The sequence below is a fragment of the Trichoplusia ni genome, chromosome 3, assembly GCF_003590095.1.
Source record: "Trichoplusia ni isolate ovarian cell line Hi5 chromosome 3, tn1, whole genome shotgun sequence".
Lineage (NCBI taxonomy): Eukaryota > Metazoa > Arthropoda > Insecta > Lepidoptera > Noctuidae > Trichoplusia > Trichoplusia ni.
Window position 1 is genome coordinate 8,721,908 of NC_039480.1, and position 23,893 is coordinate 8,745,800.

Here is a 23,893-nt window from a genome sequence, read left to right on the forward strand (position 1 = left end):
TTGGCTGCCTTGGATGCAAGTTCCAAGATTCCATGGTAAATGAATACCTCAGAGCCATTTTAGTTCACTACACAAGACGATAATTCTACATAGTTTATGATGTTGTTTTGATCGCGGCAACTTTTGGACAAATACATTGTAAAATACGTTAAGAAGGCCAATATAAACCGTAAAACCTCTTTACTCTTACGTTTTTTTGTGCCCGGCTTAAAATTTAAAATTTGGATAATATAAAACTTTGTATTGAGTATATTTTACGTTATTATGCTTCCGTAGTCAAAGCCAGAGGGTGACTAGTGAAAAAGAAAATTAGCAAAAAACTGGTCACCCAATGTGACCACTATTTATTTATATTATTGCGAATTCCTATCACTAATGCTTCGCGATTTGTCTGGTACAGTTCAGCAGCGTAGTAAGAATAATTATTTTAAAATTAAAATGCTGTTTTAACTTGAATTCAGACAGAAATCTAACTCAAAACGTAAATCAATGATACCTAACCGGCCGATTGAAATTCACTAAGTTTAAAAAAAGTCAGGACGTCGCATTGATAAGGCGCCTCACGTCCGAGCCCATGTGGACGGCACCGGGTTCCGTCGCTTTAGAAAAATGTATGTGATGCACGTGACCCGCCGGGAAAACACTTGTATTCTGAAGGGTATTGTTTTGCTATACATCATAATTCACACGACATAACAATATCCCATTAGACTTTGTATTTACGGTAATATTGAGAGTTTTTATGTAACGAACTTACTCATATGAAAGTAGTGAAGAGAGATTTTTGTTAAATATTCGACTAAATAAACAATTGAATGTGAAACTTTCTTCAATATAAGTAATTACGCGCGAAAATTTCGTGAAAATCGTAACTGAAAGCTACTGAGATAATATGTTCACGATTTTGTATCGATGAGCCTAAGAATTAATTAATTATCTGATTATATTTTCAAAATAAAATTAAATTAATCTACGATTAATTACGTCAATGCTTCATTATAATTTTCGAACATCTTAAAAGTTGAAGCATACGTTCACGTTCTTAAAATATAAATATATTTTTTCTGTTTGAAACATAAACAGATACAACGTTTACAAAAATCATGTAGATTATTAAAGAAAAGCTTTAAACCATGAAAAATAAGGTCCACAAAATTTGAGTGAAACCTTACTAAAACTAAATCCAAAAAAAAACAACCAAGTATTTAATAATTTTCTTCATTATTAAATGTTGACATGATATACATGGCTTCGTAGACACCCAATTTTCTAATACAGCCTTACACTATACACTTTTATGAGATAAGATTTGAAAGCACAAGATCCAATCTATGTAATGGCGGGACGAACGTGCGATATGTCAGAGCAGATGTCGGACAGATCCCTTGCAGCCTCACTCACTACACTCTTAAGTATTATTGATTCAGAACTCCATTACTAGTTATTGAAAGTGTCTTTTATTTGTTGACAGAAAGAGGTTCATCTCAGCCAAATGTCTGCTTAAGTCACGTGATAGTTCAATTACGTTTATGCTGGAAACTACTAAAATCAGGGAAAATAAAGTGTATGTGTGTGTTTTATTTGATTTAATACAGGTCTTATGAAAAATTAACGACTAATTATTATCATCAACAACATTAAACTGTATTTTACAAGAACCTATTGGCCGACCCTACAACCATAGCCACACCAATTACACACATTTCAAAACCAAAACGAACAGCTTGCATAACGAACATTAATTAAAGACGTGGAAACTAAATACCATTTAAGTTCCAATCAGAAGGCTTCCCGCTATAAAATCAATGCATAGAAAATGTATCGACGGCAATTTGCTCACGGACTTAATGAAAACACGTACCGACGTCTATTTCTGGCTGGAACTATGCATTTCTGACTAAACTAATCATGCCACTGAAATGGGCTGGCTGGGATATTTAAACAAATAGATGGGATGGGTCATGGTTAGAATGACTGTTATGATAGTTGTGACATTGAAAAGCTGTTCAGATTTTGACTCATTTTACTGAGTCAATAAATTTATTGACAAGTTTACCAAATTTAATATTTACATTTTCAAAACTATATCAATCTTTACTTAATTTTAAGTAAGTTATGAAATTAGTGTTAACGGGAGAAAAACATATTTTCTTCCGTGAAAAACTTCCGTGAAAAACATATTTCTTAATTGTATCCTCAACGCTGAGACTCGTGAAAGTCATCGATGATCTTCACCGTAAGTAATAGTAAAAACATTCTTGTTTAAATAACGGGCCCTTATTCCTTTAATAGTTAAACATGTAAAACTATATTATAAATTAACTTTCGTGAGGATGGTTCATTAAGGATGCAACGCCGCGTCAGCTCATGATTAAGGAGTCCGATTAGGTCCGAAACTAGTCGAGCTTTCCCGATAAATACGCGTCAGTAAACCATTGCATCATTTAGTAATATACAGCTACAATTTAAAAGTAAAAAATTACGTAAGTAAGTATCAAAAAACATATTTTTCTGAAAGCACAAAATAAATCATCCTTCGTTCCAATCAACTGCTGTAAGGAGTGCCATTCGTTGTGAAAGATATCGCCTGAACTAAATCCTTTAGAAGAAGCCTTTTAGTTTGATAGCGTATAGAAGAGTTAGACCATTCTAGTAAGACTACACTTTCAAGTTATGATACCTAAACGTAGGGCGATGTTTGGCATTGCGACACTTTTGATAATAGTTTATACGGAAACAGGATTTTACGATACGATTTACGGAGGGGTATGCACAAGGTCACATTGCATTTGCAGGCTGGTTTGATTTTAATGCTGCAAGCAACGATGTGAGTTTATCTAAGGGCTTATTTATTATTTTAAGATACCACTGATAAACAAAACTGGAAAATATTGTGAATCCACAGTCCTATTGTCCCGGAAGGCTTAATTCTTAAGTCAATCTTTATCTAAATTGCACTAAAAAGAGGTTTGACTTGTATTAGAACTTTTATAGAATGACGTTTATACCGTCATTACTGTGTTTGTACTGGGCTAGTCCTTTGTATTTAATTAATAGTTTTTATTTAATTTATATTGTTAAAGTGAATAACAACAAATAGCTTCAAGAGCTCAGCTCAATGATTTGTCAATAAAATGACCTCTAAAACACACCTGTGGAGAAACAGTACTGCAGGTACAAAGCTATCACTATATTCCTAAACCAAAAAGTCCAAACACAAAAGGCACCTCAACCTAATCGAAAACAACGAACATGCAATAATAGGCTAATGCATCTGGCAATAAGGCCCGCACACATCTGCGTACAAACATGAATATTATAAGAGCACATATCTTCTAGCAAACGCCGCAGTGAAGCCCGCTAAGGACCCTCGCAGCTATCATCATTATCCTACAAATTGTCCCATCTGTATTAGGCAGGGAGACAGATATGATTTTGAATTGAACTCTCAAAGCTGAATGATCATATGGAAGGTTATTTTGCGCGAAAATTGAGGTTCGCAGTTTGAATTGAAGTTGAGTTTTGTTTTTAATTTGCGGTGCTTGGTTGTTAGTTGAAAGGGATTGATTTAAGATTTCTTTTTAAAAAATTGGGATAATTAATTTTGCGATAGCTTTTTTTTTATTCAGTGTATAGAAGACGATAGACGATAAGAGAGGCGGTAATATTACATAATGACAGTCAACAAAAATATATAAAAAGCGTTGAAAATAATTCCCCAACACATTCATAACATCAAAAATGTCTACACAAAATATAATCTCAGTAAAAGCATGACCCTTAGCCGAAGATACGCTCCGTTACCAACAAAATGTCACTCAAGAAACTCATTACATAAAAATCTATTTTATTTAATACCGTGTGTGGTCTCTTAGACTACGCCCTGTTCGCCCAGTTTGTTACAGGACTCTCCTGATACGCCACTTTAGTCCCGCGATAATAGTACGACGCTCATTTTCTTAACTGCCGCGTAGCGTACATCACACACGCACATAACCCTTACATAGGTATGTTCCCTTAATTATATAGTTAAACAAACTGTTAAGGATGCTCAAGAGACGCTAACTTATATAAGTTAGGGAAGAAAAGTTAGGAGGTATAGTTATGTGGTTTGTGTAAGACAGTTTTATGGATTACATTGGAACAGCGTTTTTGAGATATGATATTCAGAAGTGGATGTTACGGTTAACTGACTAATTTCCATCCAGTGAGCCTTTTTTCTGATGGAAAATCATCAAATAATTCATCCCGCTTTAGGATGAGTATGTCATACTGTTACTGAATAGAAACCCACTTATATTGTTTTTTTTTTTGCCCTTTGCGTACCGGGGACGCGGTAATCCTTTCGGACGATCCTGCTTCCCCGGGAGACTTCAGCCCTCATGGACTCCAATTCCAGCTATCAGCTCCACTTTACTGACAATTCTTTGAGGCGCGCGTGGTACACGAAACTGCAAAATTGGTATGGATCGGACGGTAAGCTACATGTCCCTCGTCGTCCACAGTCTCGATTAGGTCCGCCTACGGTTCAAATTATTAAAATGATTCCAAGAAGCAATATTAAAAAAATTGACCTTTTTAAAAGTAAATTTTATCTTTGGCTCGCTTTGAATGTCAGCGACTATCTTAAACATGATTAGCAAGTCTGTCTATTAGTGAAGTTTATAATTATTTGTGAATCAACTTCAATAAATTTTCTTGGAAAGCGGCTACGGGCTATCTCGACCAAAAATTACAAGTATTAAAGTTAAATTTAAATCATCCCGAGAGAAGATAAAATAGAGAAGAGATTTAAGACCAAACAAATGCAAAGATAAAATTAAGTCCTTATGGATTAAAATATTGTTGTTTACTGATTATTGATGTATAACCAACAATATTCTCCATAGCCATCTGAATTTACTGTCTTCATTCAACAATGTAAAATGCAAACTCCTTCTTAAAAGAGACAAAACACAATCAGTACACAGAACCATTAAGCTTCCAGTAACGGCATCGGGACAAGAATGTCCCGTCACTTAGTCGCGTAGTTTAATTAAATGTTCAGCCGATGCAGTGGACAATGGACGGACATCGCGAGCGGTCACTGCGCATTATACTCACTTTATTAAACACCCGTCCGTGCCGCAATCCACCTACATGTCTAAATTCTGATGGACACACGGACAGTTTGGTTGACGAGCTTGTAAATAAATTTAAATGTGTATTTTTGTACAGTCATTACAAGCAGTCAGAAGCTTGAAAGTCTGGCAACCAGTCTAACCAAGGAATACCGTGTCGTTTTGCCCAGGTAACTTGGTTGAGGGGGTCAGATAGGCAGTCGCTCCTTGTGAAACACTGGAACTTAGCTAAATCCGGTTAGAATGGAAGCCGACCCCAACATAGTTGGGAATAGGCTAGGCCAATGATGTTTATTTTTTGTACCTATACCCAAAATGCCAGCGTTAAGTTTGTCATGGTACTGATAGTAATTATAGGTTAAAAATAAGATTGGCTTTGGGACCCATTGAAAGTGTATGCTTAATAAAATAAAATCAAATTGGTTAGACCTTTAGTTCAATAAAAAATGGCTATTCTTTCTTCTAATGAATCGCAAAAACAAATGGCTAGTGGTATATAGTGGGTCTTGATACGGAACCTTAGAAACGATATCTGCTAGATATAATACAGTCCCGCTTGCAGGATACCAGTTTAATCCGGATAAAAGTCAGCCAGAATTGTATTAAAACGTCAGATTATCGACGGAAATTCCGGATTTTATATTTTAGCCCCACAAAATGGTAGAATGTCCCAAATAAATGTTATCAGGCGCAAGCGGGCGTGATAAGCGACATTAATATCGCTATAAATTGCCGCGACCTGACAGCGTAAATGCCTCGCCTATTATTGGCTACACAATAAAACGTTCATATTAATTGTTTTTCAAATATTGAATTTTTATAACGAGCTTTTGTTTCTATAACCGGTTATTATTGTTACTGATTTATATTTATAAAACATTGGTTTTTCGTATCACGTCGTATTGTTTCGACGTCGTTTACGTTGACAAACCAGTGCACACAATAGCATGTGATTATACGTAATTAACTACGTATGTACCTACATATATGTATGTTTCAGGTTATCATGGAGCGGTTATTTCCAAAAACAAGAATTTATTTGTGAATTGTGAAGATTAGCCATTTAGAAAACTTGTGATGCTTTAAGGAATTTAATCCTTGTGTCGCGGGCGCATTCATAAATATTCAAGTCAAACATACAGTAAAATTTAAAAAATGTTGCCAACTTTAAAATCCAGTATGTATAAAAACTCGCGAGATCCCTGGAATTCAAATATAGATCTAAGGACAGTACTGAACTCACAACCTTTTGAATAAATTATTATGCCCTTTGTTTTTAAGCTTATAAATAAATTATTTAATCCCATTATGTGTATTAATCCCAAAATGTATTAGAAATTCTATGTTTATGTTATGATACACGTTACTGTAATTCAACACTTAAATTACATATTTAAATTTCAAACTAAACACATTACTTTGAATCATTCATGTATTTATTTAGTTATCATCATCACATGCGAATCAATGTTTGTAATAGTAGGCAATAAACAATACAATATACATTTATTTATTATTGATGAAAAATAGAACAGCATAAGCTATTTAAACAAAATTAAATTTTAAAAAATTGTCAAAACTCCCGCTTATTAAATTCCATATACTTAAAAAAAACAATATAAGAGCAATTAAAAAGAAAAGAAAAATGCTGTCACTCAGCACGTTCACAATAAATGTGTGTAATTTCACTCACTTGCCCATCCATCCTCCGCGTAACAATCGTTACTAACCCACTTACATCTCCACTTAACAGCAAACACACACTTAGTCTTCAAAGATTCCAGACAAGTCTAGAACATTCTTAAACAAACACTTATTCTGTTTGACAACGTAACGAACTTAAGTTCTTCTCGCGCGCCAGTATTATATTGTCTTAAGCTTTCACTCGCGTACAATAGAGATGTGCTCTTAATGAACCGTTTTATACATCAACACCTGCTTTTGAAATGTGAATTTGTGTCTTAAATTAAAAGTCTTTATATTTTTTTGAGATAGGAAGAGTAATTTTTGCTTTGATAACTCGTACTCATTTTGAGAATCTTATAAATTACGTGCCACGGGGTAATATTTTATTTGTTTAATAATTCACACAATACAACGGTACAAAATTAGATGTAAGGGCGCTGCCTATTTATAAAGAAATACTAGAAATTATATGTCGTTATCATTGTATCAAATTCCTTTTTAAGTCACAGTCATCAACAACGAAAATATAATAGCACTGCAAAACCTTAAACTAAACTCCGCAAAGATAAATCAAAATTCCATTCGGAGTGAAAAACCAATGTTTATATTTTTCCGTAGCGTCAATATTTAATTTGACAAAAAGCTGGCAGCCATTTATTTATTACTGTGCACAACATTTATAATATACTCGACGTCGACGAGCCAAACAATATTGTCTGACAAACCGACACGACAGCGAGCAGCATCCAATTTGCAGCACTCGCAAATGATTGACACTCTTTGATAACTCTATCTCCATTGCTCTTTTTACATTGATATTTTTGTTCAGCACAAAACTGACGGCGCAATGGAAAAGGTACGGTACGAAAGATTGGTTGTGACTGCGTAAGCTTGGAGGGTGAGTGTTAGTAAATCGGTCACGTCTTCATCCATTCAAGCAAAACGAGAAAGTCATCGCACGAACGTATTTCCCTTTCTTATTCAAAACTTGACACTGACAAGTACTTTTACTGCGTTACGAATGGAGTCGACCTTACTCCCTTGGTATTGATAACCCCGTATCATTCGGACGAGTTGCTTTCCGGGAAAAATTAAATTCAGAGGCTGCGTGAGGTGAAAACACGTTATTCGCGAATATCCTCTGTTAACGTCTTAAATTTAACTTGTTAGGAAATAGTAAGCCTGCATCTTTTCTGCTACGAGTAAGCTCAGATATTTTCTGTAAAGATTTGTTCAATTATAATTTTCTTACAGTTTTTTTTGTTGGCTTAGCTTATATTAAACTACTTTAATTAGCTAAATTTCAGTGTATTCCAATGCTAAATTTAGCACGGCAACATAAATAAAGAAAATAAAATAACATTATGCAGGTAACAGCGCTATTCGAAGCACAAACTTCGGAGGTTTATTATCAGGAAGCGTCGAACTTGACGATAATTTCTTGAGTGTCATTATCTGAAGTCAGGGGAGTCATTCTGGGAAGACGGGCGGGAAAGGCTGACGTGGCTTTTTGCATTCTTCCTGAAAACTTATCTTAAAGCTGTAGTGCGCAGTTGTAAGAGCGAAACGGCGCTACACGACTGATATCGCTATTTCTCTTCCACACCTTCAACAATCAGTCCAAAGTCTTACTTTAAAATACTATGGTAGACCTTTTATACTATTGACCTACATTGGCAACACTATTTTATGTCGTCACGTTCCGAAACGATCGGTTTTTGTTGAAGAGATAAAAAGATTTAAGAGAAATTAATTTCGTATTTTTATTATTTTGAACGGTAAAATGATTGAAAAAAAATGTCTAAAATAAAATAAATAAAGATTTAGATTGGTGTAGTCTCGGTATGATGACGCATGCTGTGAGACTGCGTGCTTTTGAAAAACTTGCATTAACGATGAATTATAGATACCTAAGGGTCTTACAGTAATATTGTTATGTTTGTGAAATGTGACAGCATAAAACTCGTCATAGGGCGGCATCTTTCTTCCACACCCAAATATTATTTTCACTTTAAGGCGAAGCGGTAGACTGGGGTTTCCCTGTAATAATCCAAGGCGTTGTGACATTCAGTGCAATGAGACTTTAACTAACACGTGTGAGAATTTTAGATTTTATAACATTAAATCGGTTTATTAATATTAAAATTACGATTTCGTTACAACCTTTCCCTAGAAGAAGAATTTATGTGAAAAACGATTGTACACGTAACACATATTGTAAAGAAACGCCAGAATTTACTACCTCCTAAATATTTACGGCTGCAATATTTATTGTGGCAGTAAATATTGTTATGTGTCGTGTACTTTACAATGTTTTATATATCAGGTAGGTTTCGAGTACATTTTTGTAAAAACACAATGAAATAGTTTGAAGTCATAATTTTGTAGAATATTATAACTCATTAACTTTTTATAATGGATACGTTACTATTTTTTTAGAAGTAAAGATTGTATGTTTTTGTAATTCCGAATGTGTTCCCTTTTTTAGAAAGGATTAAACATTCAACAAATTCATTACAACAAAGCTTATGAAATGCCTATGCCTAAGGTGCCTACTTAGAACGATGTAAATAAAAGCTGAGGTCACTTAACAACTGATTTAAAGACTAATAGCGTCTTGCTGAAAGATTTGTTTTGTTAATTTAACAGTAGTCGAAAAGAACAACGCTCTTTTATCCGCAGTAGCAGGTTATATACTTGATAGGCCATCGTTGTTTGCAAGTGTACTTTATTTCACTGATTGTTCCGTACAAATATTTGCCTTATATGCAGGGACCGGCCGGATACTCATTGAAAGGGTTTTTGAAGGGGTTTTTTTAAGCGCTTCAAGAAAAAACCCTATGACATATGTTACACCTTCGAACGGATTACTGGAACCCTGTTCTGAACAGGTTACCCTTTCACTACCCTGTAACACTGTAACAGGGTAACCCACTCCAACCTAAGACAGTGTAATATGCACTCTTTATCATAGACATTAGTTTGAAAATAGTATAACCACGAGCGCACGTGACATCTTACCGCCCAGCGGCGCCATTGTTGCATTTACCGAGCAACTTGTAAACATGGAATAAAAATCATTGTAGATATGATCTTACAGTTTAATTTTGCTTGTCGCACATTTGAAACGTTGTGATATATATTTTTCGTGTCTATACTTGTAGACCAGGGTCGATAATTTTTAAAACCAAAAAAAATAATAGTAGGATGAAACCCATTAGAAAAGGAAATATTATAAAAATGAAAGGAAAATTAATTTACGGGGGCGATCTGAGGTCGAGAAGGGGGTGGGAGTGACGTTTGAAGAGTAAAAAACGGATTTTCTCGATTTCCGGCAAAACTAAAATTCGTATCGAAAAAAGTCAAATGGCAAAGTTGTAGGAAATAAAAAGATCTAAAACTTTTGTGTTTACATTTTTTTCACTCAACCTCAAAATTTATGTGAAAAATCCAAAAAACCAAGATTGTGGTTTTTTATTTTTATCTTTTACAAAAATTTATTTTGTAACGAAATTCGGTGAAAACTTACTTTTTTGTGTCCCAAATACGCTGTAATTTATTTGATTAAAAATATTTATTTTTTCACCTTATTTTGAATTAATATAAAAATCTCAGAAAATGCAAAAAATGAAAAAAAACTTGTAATCGATTTTTTTTTAATTATTATAAATAATTTCATCTAAAAAATTTGATCTCATTTTGTGTTCAATAGACCAATAATCGAGGAAGGTTTAAGGCTAGGTATATAAAATTACGCTGCAACTAATAGGAGCGAAGATTTAATGGAAAATGTGGCAAATACGGGGAAAAATATTAATCTTCGAGGACATTCGTTCAAATATTCCTAACTTATATCTTCTAACCACGCGGACGAAGTCGCGAGCAACAGCTAGTTACCTATATGACGTTTCGCGCGTAGGTAGTTTGTCCGAGAGGCGCGAGTCGCGGCGCGACGCCTCGGCGATAGAAGAAAATCAGTTGTAGTCTTAGTAAAGCAATGAGGGGCCGCTAGGGTGCAAGTATGCAGCTCAAGTTTATTGGGTAATTCAGGGTAACACGAATAAAAGCCTTTCGTGAAGGTAACCACTTCAAAGGGTTAAGTTATTGAAGGGGTTAACCCCTTCACGTGGTTACCATAATGAAGGTGTTAACCATTTCGCTGGGTTTCGAGGGTGTAACTCGAACAAAAGGTAACACTGCGATATGAGTTACCCCGTGTACGGGTTACCCTGTCAAACGGCTTAACTCTAAAGTGGGGTTGTCCGGTCCCTGCTTATATGTGACGTTTCACGACTAACTCGGCCTTGACCGGATATTTTGTTGAGTTATATTCTTGATCTCAACCTTCTCTAGAATATAACCGTCGTCCTACTCTCATCATTAAACTATGGTGATATGATAAAACTTGTGACATTACAGTACTATAACAAACACACACAGATACAAGATGGCCGTGTTATTGCCATATTTGCTATCAGCTTTCCGGCTGAATGGCTTTTACACCCTCATCAACTCACTGCCGTCCAAAGATTTGTAAAACTGGATAGTCCAAAAAGAAGAACTGTTTGTTTTAGTTTAGTCAATCTGTAAATATTTATATTTTGTGGAAGAATCAATAAATTGATAAGGTATCTACTATTTTATCGACACGAAAATACTTAAAAGTTTATCAGTAATGTAATAAACAGTATAAAAATGAAAAGACTACATACTATTGGAGAGATCGTTGTTACATGTCGTACAACTAGACCTCTTTGTAAGCGGTGAAGTGAAGCTTACTATAGAATTAATTATTTCATAAACGGTACAAGATTAATTTCTTATCCTGTACCTGTATTATCGGTCACTAATACCAATTCCAGTGTGTCATTTTGACCACTCGAAGTAGAGCCGTAACAGCTGATCGTTGCGCACCATTTGTTTTGATTGATGGGCTCATGTCAAACTGGCTGGTGCATGGGTTTATTACAAGATGGCTTTCGTTAGGATTTTATTTGTGATATAGCAACACTGTATGTCTGATTACATAATCGTTGTTCATGACTGAAAATATTATTTAATAGGCGAAGAAAAATTTCCGGCTTTTTTTTTTGTTTATAGCTTGGTTTATAGATTGTACTGTAAATATTTAACTCTGTAAAATTGTAAATTAAAAATGTTTTTGACCTTAGTTTACATTGAGTTAAAATACTTCTTTCTTCGATTTTGAACTTACATACTTACATACATATACAAAAACATTTGCTTGTCATTATGTCTGTTACAAATTATCCAACCATATGACTGAGTCCATGTCCTAAGCAAACGTTACAAAGAAATTTGATTAAATTAGAAGTTCTGCCCGCTTACAACGAACTCCTAAACTAAAACTGTAATTATTGTGGAAGAGAGATGCAGCTACGCGTTCTATAGTACTATGTCGCTTCCACTACAGTTATATGTCTGTTTTTGTTGATTTTAAGAGTCCATAGTCAAGGGGTTGATCTTACACAAGATGTAAACAACAATTCTTGGGTAAATTACTTGGATAACTCTTAGTAATGCTAGTCGAGTACTCACAACATGTAGGTACTTTAAGATCTCTGTGTATACTTAAAGATTACCGAAGTTATGTATCCCTTACATTTGGAACTTGTGAGTTTCTTGTTATACGGAAATCTGTCTGATATTCTTAACGTTGCTGTTTATATGATGCTTCGATTGGTAGATGAATCTTTCATAATGATCCAAACCAAAATCATTAAACTGCCTTCAAACAAAAAGTACTGAGCCAAATTTGATACCATTTTTTTCTATACCAAATGATAGTTATTTCAACATAAAAAAATGTAGACAAATTAAGAACCTCCATATTTTTAAATTGGTTGAAAATAAAGATCATTTCAGAAAAAAAAACAATTTCATCATTTTTGCAGGAATCTGGAAATCCTGAATAACATAACTAGTTCTACATAAATCCTAAACTTTGTTACCGAAGAAAGTTTAAAGGGAGTTGAAAGGGCTGCGGGTTCGTGCCCGGACAGTGAACAGGGCAATATCACAGATGCTAACAGCCGAGTGTATTCATTAATCTGATCTGATCATTTGTAACTGTCATGGCGCCAAGATGGTGGGCACGATACACGGAGAGAGCTTCATATGATTAGTGTGATGTCATTAAATAAGTATGTGTGCAAATTGGTGGTAATTTATTGAATAATATACTAATAAAACCTTTGTTAGTAATTTTCGTTTACGTTTCTTTTTTCGACTTGTTTATAGAAACATTTAGAAACCAAGATCAAAACAAAAGAGAAAGATAGATAAAGAGCGAAGAGTTCTTACTCAGTTTAAAAATAAGTCCGGTACTTAAATTGCTGAATAATGTTGTTCACTCTAAATGTAACATTTATACAACCCTACATAAATAAGTAAATCTTACGAGAAACCTTTTAAGTGAGCATAAGAAATACCTTTACTCTGCGGACTCTACGAAAACTTAAATTAGAATCCGCAAAAGAAAACAAAAAAAAACGGCGATCTTTCACAAACCGCGCTCACAGCGACCTCTATTCACAAAACATTATCAGCAACTGGCACAAAACAAACTTCAAGTTTAAAATATAAAGCGGACACCCGAATTCACCACAGAAAACATTCAGAAACCTTCCACCATTGTCTGAAGAGCGAGATAGCGTTCTACATAGCGTAGAGCGGCATCCTACTTCCACAACTGCAACAGACCAGCTTTAACAATTGATAGTAGACCTCCAGTTGTTAAAAAGAGATAGCGCTCTATGTCGGTCAATATGCTGTCTCGCTTGCACAACAGTAACGCTTACTTCAAGGGCTGATGGTTGTAAAGGAAATCTCATCTACCCGCATTCAACTTATTCGGACGGATCAATTGCATCGAGGATTAAGTTTTAAATTGATTTTCATTCCGCTCTTCATCATACATTCATGCAAGGCACACAGAGCTGATTAATGGACTACGTAGTACATGTCGTATCAAAGATAGCGAACGCAGCGAAACTAATAAGGTGTTACGATGACAAATTGGTTCATGCATCTTTATGAAGGTTCTAATGATGTTAGCTGGTGATTTATATTATGAGCTTGTGACTTCAAATTAGTGTTATATTGTGGATGTCGTGTAAAGAATATTTTGTAATTTTGTATGAATGTTGTACCTGATGCTACCTATTTTTGGACCTCAAATCGTTTAATGATATATATTCTAGTCTGTATTCCAAAACGCATAAAATCGCGGAGAGATATTTAAAATAATATATTTTTTTAAAGACTTTGTTTACTGAAAGATTTGCTTATTCACAAAAACTACTTTTTTCTGGACTGGTAGTAATTAGGTACTGTCATTTGAATTAATCTTTTCCAAGAAGTTTATCATTTTAGATGTGCAGTTGTTACATCAATATATGACTATTAAAAATCAGAGAATGTGACAAGCGGTTACGAAGATTATTGATTTAACAAAAATTAAAAGTGATAAATTATAATGGGCACGAGTCCCCACCGAAGACTTTCAAATACAGAACAAGGTTCCTGTTAAGAGAATACAAACACAAACTTACCTTCTATTTATTTCTTTTTAAAAATGTCAGAGCACTAGTGACGTCAAAAAGCGTTCCGGAATGGCGCATTGCGTCCCGATGCGATTTCGGAATATAACGAGCTCACCCTGTTATCAAGCTCGGACTTCGCCCCTAATGGTCTCAAACTCAGCTTGGTCCTAATTGAAGAGCTCTGCTCAACTCAAATACCGACAAAATGTAGACAGACTTCACGTCACGGCGACTGATTCAAAAATGTTTTTTCTTCATGTTTTGAAGTAGACAAATAAGAAATAATATGCATGTTAAAGTATGGACCTCAGTTTCAGCCAATGGTGGAGCTCTCCAATGGACTTTTGGAGTGCACATACACCCGAGTAATATAGAATACCACGCCAAAACCAGTGGCGCGTGTCGGTCAAACCTCGTGTATGAGAAGCATTTATGTGATCCACGAATACTGTTTTGTTCTGATTCTTTTCGTTGTGGCTTTAATGTTTTTACGACCCCCAGTATATTATTTACTTTGCCTTCCGTTTTTCATACAACCTATTACGGCACACTGAATCCTCGACTTCTTTAATGGGCGACACTAAAAACGTAAGTTTCTAAACCCATCGGCTTAGGCTCAGCGATGATACCTAAATCATTCAGAAAGATTTTTAGCAACAAAAACAGATTTAAAAACATAAAATATTATGAATAGCCTTGTTAACCGAACAGAGATTTCAATCATGCCATCAGAATGGTTTCAATCCCCTGAATAATTAACGGAATACCTTTAGCAAATTAATCGCGGAAAAGCAATTTTAGGTCGACGTTTAATTTGAGGTTTCGGGCAAAGAATGATTTATTTCCGGCAATCAATGTGTCAACTGCGGATATCATTGCCTACACGCCGACAACGATAATTGTGTTTGTTTATGTGTGTTTTTTATTTAAAAAAAAACGAAATTAAAGCAATTTATCAGGTAGGAGAAAATGACAAAACAAATGAAAATTCGTGTGGACGTTTAATCAAAATGTTTTAGTACATAAACCTATTTCTGTTGCACGGAAAATTAAATTAATTTAGTATACAACAATAAATAACTATTTAGTGTCTTCGAAATTGTAGTTAAAAATTAGAGCTAAAAGGACGTAAAAGAAAAACAGAAATATTTTAAATGGCCTAATAGCCTATCCTTGTCTATCGAAATGCTCAGGTAAAATATTGAGCTCTAAACCATATCTCTATTCCAACATTTACTATTTACACAAACAACTTTCAAATCGAAACGCTACGAAAATCGAACTCAGAAAACCGTAGTTACGAATGCCCGCAAAAATTAAATAATATCAAACGTCCCGTTACCGTAAATAGCTCGCTTTTGTTTACGCATAATAAACCGTTAACAATATAAAACGATAAAATTTCCGATTAATGCGTCAAGCGACAATTCATAAATGGAAAATCGCTGAAATAAATTGTCTGAATATAACACCATTACACCGGCGCGGCTCAATACATGAAAATATCAGCGTCATAATTAATTTACACAGCCTGATATCCTGTTTCTGTAATGTAAATTAATTAAGCTTAATTATAGAGTATTTGTACTGGGAGAAAGGAGATTTTTTAACGACTTTCGCTAGTATGTCACGAACGCTACAGACAGTGCTATTCTCGTAGCTAATTTTTGGGCAGACATAATTTACTGTCACCTTCTCGATAAGAACACTTTTATCATTTCAATTGAAGTTAACAGAGCTTGCAAGAAGTATTTTGTACTATTTACAATCGAAATGAACTATGGATTAACTGAAGCATTATGTCTCGTTTAAGTCTACGTAAGGTAGTGTCAAGAAGTCAAATGATATTATCCACAACATTTTGAGATCGACACAATTAACTATAAGTAATATGCAAAGAGGTTACATACTCCTAGTTGTTCAGCATCAAACATTCCGATAATATTAATTTAAAACTTTCAAACTTTTACACAAACAACGACCACAATTTGTTTGATAAATTCATAAAACGCAAAAAATCTTGAAGAAAAAAGGTCTCTTGTAAAAGTTTTTTATTACGAAAGTAAGGCGAATTTTCCTTGGGCAATTCCTTGAATAACTCACTGAGCATATGTGGGAAATGTCTGCGGTGTTAGGCTTACACAAAGGAATAAAAATAGATCCTTTTACTGACAATCGACGCTAACTAGCATGAGTACCCTCACAGCCTCCGTCATTACTAGCGGGCACTTTGTTCTGATGTACGTGACTTTTATGATAATGTATTATACTTTTTGCTACATAGTCATTAGGGCTTGTAACACGTGTACGTTTAGGTCATAAATCCGTGGTGATGTTTTTTATTGACATTCAAAATTGTATTTCACTTTTAGAAAGAATCAATGATGTGAGTAATCACAAAATTGCGCTCCACAGTTCTTTTTCAAAGTTTAGTTTGAGCATGTAAAATTTTCAGACAAGGTGTGATTTTCGTAAGTTCAGTGCATATGGAAATCGAAAACTTTCAGTCAACGCCATCTAGGCTCAAACTAAGGAACCCTTTGATATGCCTAACAGTCAACTAATAATTACATCCTGCACTTCTAATCACATACATTTTAAAAGTAGATTACACCCACTAATAATTGGTCGACAAACATTTTTCGAACAGTAGCAGTTAGGAAAACGTACCTCTACACGAAAAATCCAATTGAAAGAGCGTCTTTGTTGATGTACTATCTTTACAATACACTATTAACGCCTTATACGACCTTAAAACTCAATAAACTTCACACCAATCTACTTGTACATACAACACGTACTGGTACAATTTTAACGTTCATAAAATACAGCACTAGCATCTACACAGACCACAAGGTCCATACTTCCAATCCTCCATGGTTGTAATAACGCCATGCATAAAGGAAGTACACACCACAAATAGCAACTTACTAGCAGAGATCTCACTTAATTCTCCTCCATACAGACAGCTAAAGGCAAGCTAATTTCCTTATATAAGATCTCTGTATACTCCACACGCCATATTTGCTTGAATGTATCGAAAAACCGCAGACTTGTGTGCTTTCAGCCGGTCGAAATAACACGTGGATGTGCGGCGTAACGAGTTTTACGTATTTATTAAATTATTACAACAATTTTTCTTGTAACAGCATTTTGTCGCGTTTCATTGAGTATTCGGAAATATATGTAAAGCCATTTACAGCAAAATGTTAGTTTGTGTTCTTTTCTTCAGGTATATCAAATAATGTTTTCGAGTTATCCAGATTGCCAGTCACACGGTTTTCAACCGACTTTTTATTTGAAGTCGGTTGTACGATTTTGTTCTTAAAAATATAATAAAACTCTCATATCATTTCATTGTTCGGTTCAAAATAGAGCGAATTGAGACAGTTGCGAAACAGTTGGCAGTGCTTCTTAGAGCATGCAGATGAAAAAGCCGTATACAAAAACCTCCAGTGTCTTGGACCACGTCTATCGATTCCTGTTATAAATTCAGTTCTCATTACGACTTTACAAAATTACTTAAGAACTGTCTTAATTTAACTTAACCTTTAACCTCAAGGCTAAATACTTATTTCATTACAATCGCGGTTCGCAATAATCCTTATCATCTAAGTTAATCGAATTGTCTAGAACTTTCCCGTAGCTTAAACAAGCAACATTTTATATTGGTTCAACTTCTACTGTTTTCGGAAAAGGCCATGGAACATAAACTATTTGAGAAGTGCCTCTATGCTAATACTATTATCAGTCCATCTTTTTCATCTGTAGAAATACATAAAATACCAAAAATTACACTCATTTTTAGTGAAAACGAATAGTAAATTTCTATTAACTAAATTCATTCCATAATGAAACAATGCCTTACTCAAGTATATTCATAGAGAAATCATATTTTTTTATTTGTTTAGAATATACAAATTGTGCTCGAGAGTTCTCGTACATTTTACCATTCCAACATTAGTTATGTAGACTCGATGGCATGGCGAGATATGAGATCAACTGTTTTCAGACAAAACTAGAATCCTTAATCATAAGTTCACGATAAGACGTGTGAATTAATCCTTTAATTTAAGTAAGGAAATACATATATCCAGTGGTAGAAATCTGTCAAATTATTATTGGTACTAAAGTTTAATCGTGACTTCTACACAATGATCCTCGCTTTCATCGTGAGTTCCACTTCCTTCCATACACATATGATGATTTATTACATAAAACCATACAAAATAAACTCCTACAATTACAGGAAAAGGCGGTGTACAAGAATGGTTTTCCTGTACCCTCTGTTATTACGTGCAGAAATCAAAGTGTATTGGAAAAATCTCAGCGGAACTTTTATGGACAAGCTTTCTTAATCGTATACAGGTCAAATTCGACGAAATTCAAAACAGAATTGAACAAAATACAGATTTCAACAAAAATATTTAATAATAGTAAGTTGTTGTTATTATAGAGTTTTTTCTATTACCACATTCACTTTGGTTTCACTGGTTTTCACTGGTTTACTAGAACACTAGTCAAAAACCATTTTTCTTAATAGCTGATATATATGACATTCATACAATTAAAATATAACATACTACAAAGTGTAATTTTCAACACCTATGTATGTTAAATGAATGGATGATCATCTCAGTAAAGCTGTTGGTATACATATGTATATACCTAAATATAAGAGGAAATTTACTCTTCCTCCAAGAAATCATGAAACAAAAGACTGCCGGATAACATTTCCGAAGTTTGCATCGCCTCAGCAAAAGCTATCTGTAATTTTCCAACGTTCTAATATTTTAATGTAGAGAGGAAAATTGTATCGAGTTCCCGCCAAGTTGTGTAAGAGAAAATTATGAACAACATTTACATAGCCTGCATGGAGGATATTTATTTTGCTTATTAACAAAAATGTAAATATCGTGTTGAGGTAAATGTAATTACTACTTATTCTTCAGTAGAGCATCGCAGAATTAAATTAAATCAAATTAAAGAGCTCAGCTGATCTGCCCAAAGACACTTAATTATGACAAGTTCGGAAAACTCATTTCAATTTCAGCAATCATAAAAAAGCACTCCAGTTTTAACAATAAACAAACAAACAAACAACAAGAACTAATATATTTTCGCCACGTTATTTCGACCTCATGATGAAAGCCATGATGAAAACCTCATCTCCATTTAAACATCTTTTACTTACTTATCCTTGTCATACCAGTCTTATATCCGTTTTAATAAAGACTTAAAACTCCCTTATGTACATTTAAAGTGTTAAATAAAGTTGGACCAGTTAATTGCATGTAAAGTTTTCATAAAAGTTTTACGATGTGGCCGTCTCGCGTTATGACGTGCCAGATATTGCGGCGCTTGTTACCGAAGCTGGGAGACGCTGATTATACTCCGAACAAACATTGTACCCCGATAGCGATCTAAACTCTTACCACAACCGCTTGAAGAAATACTGTTGAGTTCAAAAAGAGAGATAACGCTATACGGCTTGTATCTCGCTGTCTCACTTTTAAAACAGCTACGTTATTCGCGTACAAGAGTTAAAAGGTGGTGGAAAGCGATCTGGAAACAGTTTCGTTTTGTTACTTGGATACGGATCGAAGGAAATGCTCTTTATTGTTCAGCCAGTAATGATGTTGTAAGTTTTGTATTAAGATAAAAGTCGTTACGATACATATATAGATTATAATGTTCATTAAGTATATGTTATAGTTTACAAACTTTCGACTGTGTCATAATAGATATCTATCACATAATTATGTATTTACTTGGTATGTCTTAAATAAATCATGAAAGGAAAACTAGAGCAACTAGACATTCAATAAAAAGATGTCAATATTATTTCTGAAAACGCTTTTATTTATATCTGTAAAAGTTACACATCAACACGCAAATGCAATAAAACAATTTTGCATGCTAATGATCAAAACATATCTCTACAAATATTAGCCAGCAGAAGTCCTATTTCACTTGGTTATAGACGTGTCTTTGGCGTGACATACGGACAGGCAGCGGTGCCTAAATCATACTTAACCCCTTGGGTAAGGAAACCAAAAAAATAATTAGCTTAGAAACGTGGACTAAACGCGGACTGCCAACCAAAACCACAGGGCATTGCTAACACATCTACTAATATTATGAAGCTATGCATGTACATATACCAGGGTGACATCCAACATGACAGGTCTAGTCTGACATCCGACACACAAAGGATTAGTTCTGAACACTAAGTACCTCCCGAACACGCTTGATGTATTGTTGATCAAACACCTATCCTGTTGCTTGTTCTGCCAATGAGATGACATCTTATCTCCGGTAAGGATAGCGCAAGGACTCTGTTAGAAGATAGAATGCACTCGCGACATCGAGGGTCTCGTACAAACAGGCCAAAGAAGCGAAAATCACGTAACAATTAAATTTAGTGGTTTCTTAGGTTTACGCGAATGTTAGATATTGAAATTGAAATTGAAGTTTTACGGATTTTATAGCGGTTTAATTTTAGATTTTAGTTCCCAACGTTTCGACACGTTTGCAGGTTACCTGCAAAAGTATTTATTGTTATAGCAACAACAATAATACACAATCATTGAAATTTTCAAATATCTAGCTAGGACTGTTCATGAAATACAGACCTGTGATGGACAGACAGCGGCGCGTCAGTTATAGGGATCCTTTTACTCTCTAGGCACGGAACACCTAAGTAAAAACCCCTGTAACCTAAATTAACGATATAATATAAAGCTCTATTATAAAGTTTATAAAATCCCTACTTATAATATTATAAATGCGAAAGTAGCTCTGTCTGTCTGTCTGTCTGTTACGCTTTCACGTCTAAATCACTGAACTGATTTTAATGAAATTTGGTACAGAGATAGAGTTGACCTTGAGGAAAAACATAGGATAGTTTTCATACCGGACTTTCGAAGAGTTCTCTTGGAAACGCGATATAACCGACCTCGAGGCGGGCGAAGCCGCGGGCGAAAAGCTAGTAAGTAATAAATAAAGTTCCAGACTAATTCCCTGCGTGCTTGTGGCACATGGAACGAATAAATCTCAAAAACAAAATCCACCTTCGCTAACGGTCGCCCGCGGCGTCCGGTCCTCGTACTCGCCATCGGCGTACTATTTCATCTTATTTGGTTAAAGTTTCTATAGTTATATAAAAGGCACTGTTAGAAATACTTCACAATAATATATAACAATTTTATTTATTTCTGTTTACTTTTGCTTGGCAACAATAGCTTAGCAATAACTTGGTTAATTTAATTATGTATTGATTAACAGTTTACTCACGCGCTATCGATATAGCCCGAGTAGTTTCGGATTAACTAGTCGGGTTGTTCTAAAACTGGACTGCACGAATAGCCGACTGGTGGACTTGAATGTGTATTAAATACCCAGCGACACAAGGATTTAAATTATTTACCGTGGGAATTGCTCATGAAATAAAAAAAGAATTTGAAACTAGTCGAGCTGGCAGTTGGCATGCAGCGGAGCAGCTAGTACCGCCTAATTATTTTAAGCATAAAACACATATTGCCTTCGACGACAATCTATCTGTTATTAGTATCCAGTTCAAAAATATTTTTTTTAAAAAAATTAAGGTATTATTACAAACCAGCTACTCTTACGTGATTATAAATGAAAAAAATATATTTAAATTTCCAACGTACTTAAGTACCTTCCACAGGTACATTATTTACCTTAATAAACTTGAAAAATTTGTTTCTTTGAGCGTGCTGATCTCAGGAACGAATGATACGATTTGAAAACAACTTGCCTTGTCAGATAGCCCATCGATTTAGGAAGGCTGTAGGATAAATATCATCAAGCTATAATAATATAAAAAAAACTGTGGAGAAGTTGCGTGCACTCTAAAATTTAAATAAATATTAACTTACCTAATATAATATTTCCATAACCACGCTGAGGAAGTCGCGCGCAACAGCTAGTTTATACCACTCGACCGATTTCGTATTATCGGGCATAGATACTAGTAAAAGCCTACAGCTTATCAGAACTAGAATAATATTAAACTGAGAACCAGAATTGCGACGTTATTCCGCATTCGAATAATTGTATTAACACCCGAGCTTACTTGACAAACAAACAAACATTTACTGGTGTATTGTTTTGAATTGTACAAAGATACTAAGCGGGGTACTTTGTACCCGAAACAACCCATTGTACACAGCCCGTGGCAATGAACGCGGCAGAATGTTAAGATCATAATACCCACATATAAATTCTCGCGTATTAGTCATTCACACAATTTGCGGGGTAGAAAATTATGCTGTGCTTTGTGAATGTAAATAGCAATACTGTCACTGCGACTTTATAAGGGACATTGTTTGTTGCAATTGTGCTTCTGCGGGCGACATTGGACGCAGTAGAGCAGTGGAAATGTTGTAGAAATAATTTCAGTAGGTACTTTCACTTTGTAAAAGCTGAGTATTAAAAAAAACCATCGAGTATTTTTTTTAAGTATTGAATACGTATTTTTGATATTGCATTAAATCAATAACAAAAATACGAATCGTATGGAAATGGGGGAATGTCACTTGACAGTAAATAGTCACAACACACAACTTACTACTCTGTGCACATAACTATCTCTATAGTCAAATATCATATAAATGGTTTTACTGATTTAAAGTGATATTTTGTCAAAACATTGTGACTAGAAATAATAACAAATATTATTCTTACCTAGTTCTAGGTTTCCGACTTGGACATTTCTAACGCCCGGGTTCTTAGACTTAGGCTATTCTACTAGGTTCCAACCAAGCCATGGTTGCTCATAACTCTAGGGCGAACTGGAGAAAACTGTTATTCCTTAACGAAATAGCTAAACATCCTAATAAAATTATACATGACTTATATTTTTATGTTAAAAAACACGGTCCCAGTTGTTTTCCAATTTGACTTGCAAATACAGTTTCCTAGTAACGACGAGGATCGCGAAATGCCAACAGCCAACCTTAAAACGTACTTCCTGTAGATACTCCAATAAGCATAAAGGAAAGGTTCCAACGCATTTGTATCGAAGGGAAATGGCAAATCCCTTTGCCTAATTTGCAAAAAAAAAAAGAAAAAATACACTTTCACATAACGAGTCTCGGTTTTATCGCAATGCGTCTTACAAAAACCATTGCCATTCACACTTTGGAGGTTAGCTACTGTATAGAGGTAACCAAAATTACTATATTTTCCTTCTATGCATAATATTAGTAGATACCTAAGTAAATAGGAATAGTCGAGTACAGAATATAATGTTATTAACCCTATAACATATTCTACAGAATTTATTGTAATTTTAGCGCTAACAGTATTATCAATACTTAATGAACAGTATACCTCATAATGAACTCGAATTTACCATCAACTACAAATCACAGTTGCTACTTCAACTTTACTCGCGTCATCTCGCGATTAGTGGGTTTGGTACGGAGACCAACGTAAACGAATATAATAATATAAATTAAACAACTAGTTACATAACATAAAAGTAACTTAAAA